General features: G+C 29.5%; 1 long non-coding RNA gene across 1 annotated transcript in view; it reads left to right on the forward strand.

The window, feature by feature from the left end:
• The first annotated feature begins 385 nt into the window (after window positions 1-385).
• Window positions 386-5,647, forward strand: part of LOC140920947 (uncharacterized) — an 18,385-nt gene continuing 13,123 nt past the window's right edge. The window contains exon 1 of the long non-coding RNA XR_012163713.1: window positions 386-831. This is a non-coding gene — a long non-coding RNA (uncharacterized lncRNA). The remainder of the gene's footprint in view (window positions 832-5,647) is intronic.

Here is a 5,647-nt window from a genome sequence, read left to right on the forward strand (position 1 = left end):
TGTTTGAAAGGGAATAAAACGTTTACTTAGAAACTTAAATATAATAAGGAACTCGACTATTTGGTGATCAAAGATAGATAAATTAAAAGATATGGTATGAAAGTGAATTATTATAAGAATTAAATAATATATATGATAGACAACATGAATATTTATTAGATGATGTGTTTCAAAGTGAATAATATTTTTTTAAGAATTAAATTTGAAATGTTATAATTTTGTAGGAATAAAAGAGATATTTAACAAAAATAATAATTCATCTTCATTTTATTATATTATAAAAAAATAATAATAAATAAATTGAATCTCTGATCAATTAGGGGTCTTGTACTATTGAGTTGGTTGTATAATTCAATATCCAACTCTGATCTCGTCATGCTAGTTTTTAACTCGATTCTCATCTAAAATAAGAGGATAAGATAAGATTTAGGATTGACACTACTATCCCAAAAGAAAGTCTACTAAAATCTTCAATTTAAATCCACAAATAAAAATTTATTTGTCATTAAAAAGACTACATTTACATAAAAAAATGTTACATATATTAAAACTTGTTTCCAACATCGTCTCACTTACTATTGAAAAGTATTAGCTAATCCCTGAATAAGCTTATCTTATCATATCGTACATATATTCTTGTCTTTGATAAGAGAATCAGAATGGTTCCACCTTGGGACTTCACATGATAACATTGTTAATATCCATGTTTCCTTTCAATCTTTGTCCGTGTTCTCCTCTGTCGTTTGCCATAGAGCGCCACCACAAGCCACCTCTTACCCTCTTATTCCTTCTTCCTCCAAACTTCTCACTTTTCCTCTATTGTTGATAAAGGTAAACCCACATTTACAATACTTTTTTATTTTCAATCTTATGCATATAATATTTGTTTTATTACTGTAATGAAAGTTTGTTGAGTTTGAATTTGTGTTAATGGAGAAAACTCCATTGTTAGGGTTTGGTAGTGCTTATTTGGGGTTATAGGATGATAAATCTAAATGTGAGTATTGGGTCTATTTTATTAGAAACAAATATGTAAATTTGATGCAATAATTGATTTCAGACGTTTGTTTAGTCTTGTTGTAATGTGAAGTCCGTGACATTTGTAAAATTTAAGTGTCATAATATATTTTTAACGCAAGCATTCAAAAATGCAAAGATCTTAAAGTTTATGATTTTTACATACCCAGATTCAATGAGAAAGCCATAGTACTTTTACAACAAATTGATAGAATAAAGTTGTTACTATAACCTTTGCCTTTTCACTTGTTAGCTCTTAAAAATTGGTAGTTACTATAATTTATTTTAGGCAAATAAAATGGAAGGTTATGAACCTATAAAATTCTTACATTCTCCCACTTGGCCTAAAATTTAATAAAACCAATACATAAACATTATACATAAAATTCTTGTATCAAATCTCAAGCATGTGAATACAAAATTAACTTAATATAATAAAACACTAAGTGTGACTTATAGCTGTCATGTATTATTATTTTTCAAAACACACTTCCTTTGATATAAGCTCAAACACTAGTGCTCTACTATACAAGTACTTAAGCACCACATAAAATATCATTATGATCTCGTAAATGTTTCTAAGATATTCTAGTTATAAATCATAATTAAACGTGCACAATAACTGGAAACAAATTATAAAGATTCATAATTGTATAATCATTATATGTACATTTTCCTTAAATGTATTTGGTTGTAAATTTTCAATGACTTAGCAATAGTGTCAACTATTGGAACCAAGTTGGTTTTCCACGTATAGTTTTGATGTCAACAAAAGTATTTTACGAGAACAATAAATTTGGATTAATGATTTTATTAAGTATGCAAAAATTGGAAGAAGAAAATTAGAGGAAGATACCAGAGGAAAGTCACTAGAGGAAGTGACTAAATGATGAGATCAGATGAATGCCTTTGAAGCTTTTGCATGTCTCTGATGTTCACAAATTCAGCATTCCTCTAAAGAGTTCATATCAAGGTATAATTAATTCGGAAGAGATTGTTCAAATAACAAATTCAAAGCTCACAATCCGCTGATCAAAATGGTGCAAAAGACTCCAAATGTTGCCTCTGATATGCAGCTTCTAATGTTGTACTGACTCTGAAGTTTCAACTAGAAGATTTGCCCAATGCCACTAATTATAAGTCATGCAATTATGCCTTTGACTATCATTATTCAAGAAACACAACACACAAGAAAGTCAACGCCTCTGATGGAAAGTCAATGACTAAAATTGAAAGAATTAAGTATGAAAAGAATACTTAGTCGAGTCAAAAACTTTTGAAGACCCAAGAACAATCTGAATCCATTCAACTCAAATCAAGCAAGAGTATGAAAGATGATTCATGTTTTTAAAGACATTATAAAATAAGATTTCATTAAGATTTATAACTGAAGAAAATCTTTTACCAAGTTGAAAAGAAGGTATGATCAAGAGTTGAAGAAGATATGATCAAGATCATATCAACAAGAAAATATGAATTATTTACAAGAAGATTTGATCAAGATTTATCTACAAGAAGATTTTATCAAGATTTATCACAAGAAGATATGAATTGCTTACAAAAAGATTTGATCAATATTTATCACAAGAAGATATGAATTATTTACAAGAAGATTTGATCAAGATTTATCTATAAGAAGATATGATCAAGAATTGTTTACAAGAAGAAACACTCACAAGAAGATACATTTATTTTTGCAAAGATATTATTCAGATTTTCCAAGGACAAAGGAGAAACCCTAACTTATTCTATAAATAAATACTCAAGGCTGAAGAAGAAAATAAGAGTATTCACAAGCACAAAGTTTCCTAATAGTTCATAAGGTTAAGGTCTAGAGAAACACTTGCTCAATGGAACTATTTTCTAAGTGTTTTCTAATGTGAGAGTCATTGCTACAATCAACTTGTTATAAGCAAACCAACTTGTTCAAAACTCTTGTAACCCAGCTCGATAGTGGCTTTCGTGTTCCTCGAGCAATTTGTAGGTTTTTAGGTTGTGTTGAGAAGACTTGGCTTGAAGAGTAGGTGTTTGTGTTCCTAAAAAATTCTTTAGGTGTTAGATTGTTTTGATAAGGCTGCTTGTAGGGTCATATGTTGTGTAATTCATGTTTTGAATTAGTGGATTAAATCTTTCTATGTGAGAGGATTGGACGTAGCGACCAAGTTGGTGGTGAACCAAGATAAATTCTTATGTCACTTTAATTATGTAATTCTTGTTTTATTTTTGTATCTGATCACTTAAACCGATTGCTACTACTTTTATTCTAAGTAAGTCACTGAACCCGAACTAGTTTTAAATAAATTAAAAAAAGAATCCAACTTAGTCAAACACAATTCAACTCCACTTCTCATGTTTGCACCTTCATCAACTACTCTAAGCCGTGAAACAAAATTTTGAAGCCATAGTGCTTGTTGAAGTAGCAATAAAAATTTACAAGGAAAGGGTGTTTGAATTGTAAATTCACCCTTTTACAATTTTTTGTTAAAACTGTAAAATTTTAACTCAAGATTGATCTTGGTTGTGAAAACAGAAAACAAAGAACGTTCTTGGTTATGAAACCAGAAAAAGAAGAACGTTCTTGGTTAGTAATATAACCAATGTCAAGTGAGTGATAAATAAATGGAGATAAGGGAAAAAGAATTCACACATCAATATATCATGGTTCACCAAACTCAGGCTAGTCTAGTCCTTACAACCGTGAGATTTTCACTATGTGCTTCAGAACCAAGAATGTTCTCCTTCACACCTTTTCTTTTGTTCACACCTGGATCAATTACAATCTTCACCTTTCAAACTAGAAAGGATTTTTACAATCACCTTTCAGCCTTGAAAGAATTTTTACAAACACACTCAATCTAACATAAAAGATAGACTTGAGTTACAAATGATGTGTATGATAAAAGTGGTTGGGATCTTGAAACTTCTCAACACTTGTTTGAGATAAATGAAAGATAAGCTCAGTAAATAATGATTCACAAATATAGTGAAGAGAGCTGGAGTTTGCTTGAAGAGTTTTTCACTTGTTCTTACTTGTACAAGTATTGGTAGATTTGTAAATTGAACTTTTGCCTTCATCTTCCAATTGATCTTCAATTTATAGATATTAAAAGGCTTTGAATATTCATTTTAAAATGAATATAGTCGTTGGGCACACTTCCCAAGTGTTAGATATATTTTGACTTGTTCTTACTTGTACAAGTATTGGTAGATTTGTAAATTGAACTTTTGCCTTCATCTTCCAATTGATCTTCAATTTATAGATATTAAAAGGCTTTGAATATTCATTTTAAAATGAATATAGTCGTTGGGCACACTTCCCAAGTGTTAGATATATTTTAAAGCAATTAAACATGTGTTTGTTTGGTGTCCAGAACGTCATTGACAATCGAAGAACGTTCTTGCTTTGGGTTTGATAGAAAACGTGAGTGAGTGAGTGATGAGCTGTCAACTGACAGTTGAGTACTGTTTCATATCAGAATTATGCAGAGCTTTCTACAGAATATTGTATGTACAATGTACTTGTGTCCTTGTTCACATCTCATCAATTTGGAGACTGATATTGAGCTTTATGTTGAATATTGTATATCAATGTACTTGAGTTTCACCGTTGATTTGAGCAGTCTTGATACTCATTATATTATGGTTTGAATTGTGGAAAATGATTTGTTATAATTCTCCCTTAAAAAGAGAATAACCAAAATGTTCTTTTGTAAAACAAGAACATTTCGTTTCTGTTTAGTATGAGTGCTGGATTTTGACACTTCTAGAAGGTGCAAACACGAAAAGGGGGGTTGAATTGAATTTGCCAAAGTTGATAATTTTTTTTAATTTGATGAAGATTGGTTGATTTTTATGAATTGCTTAGATAAGATGCAATCGGATTTAGAAGCAGTAAACAATGAAAGTATAAATAATTTGACACATACATTTATTTTGGTTCACCATTTACTTGACTACATCCAGTCCCTTCATTCAGAATGCTTTAATCCACTAATTCAAATAACTTGAATTGCAAAGCACCTTACCCTCCAAGCCAATATTCCCAAACAACTTGACAACCCCAGACTTTTGAGGAACTAACCACCTTGATATTGTCGAGTCCAGTTTGTCCGCAAAAAAAAAGAGTCGCCACCAATTTTATTTTTATTAAAGGAAAAATTGGATAAAACCAAAAATAATATTTTTGAATCGAAAATTTGGATTCGGGAGTCGATTACGAGTAGGGAAGTATTATCGCCCTACAACGTCCGTTAAAACGGTTACCTTATAATTAATTATATACAAACTATTTATTTATTTATTTTTACCCCAAAAAGAATAATAAAAAATTAAATTATTTACATTAATGAAAGAAAAAAAAATATTTGTTTTATTAATTTGGTTTGACAAGGGAAAGACCTTGCTCCTACGTATCCCCAGGTGCAATAGGGAAATCAAAACTCACGTAGTTCTTGAGTAGAAAATATTTATGTGTTACCGATTTTATTATTATTTTTATTTATATATGTATCAAAAAATAAAAATAAAAATGTAATAATAGTAATAATGATGATAATAATAATAATAATAATAATAATAATAATAATAATAATATTTATTCATAGATTATATCTTCTATATTTGTTTTAAA

This window comes from Cicer arietinum, chromosome 6 (assembly GCF_000331145.2).
Source record: "Cicer arietinum cultivar CDC Frontier isolate Library 1 chromosome 6, Cicar.CDCFrontier_v2.0, whole genome shotgun sequence".
NCBI classification, from domain to species: domain Eukaryota; kingdom Viridiplantae; phylum Streptophyta; class Magnoliopsida; order Fabales; family Fabaceae; genus Cicer; species Cicer arietinum.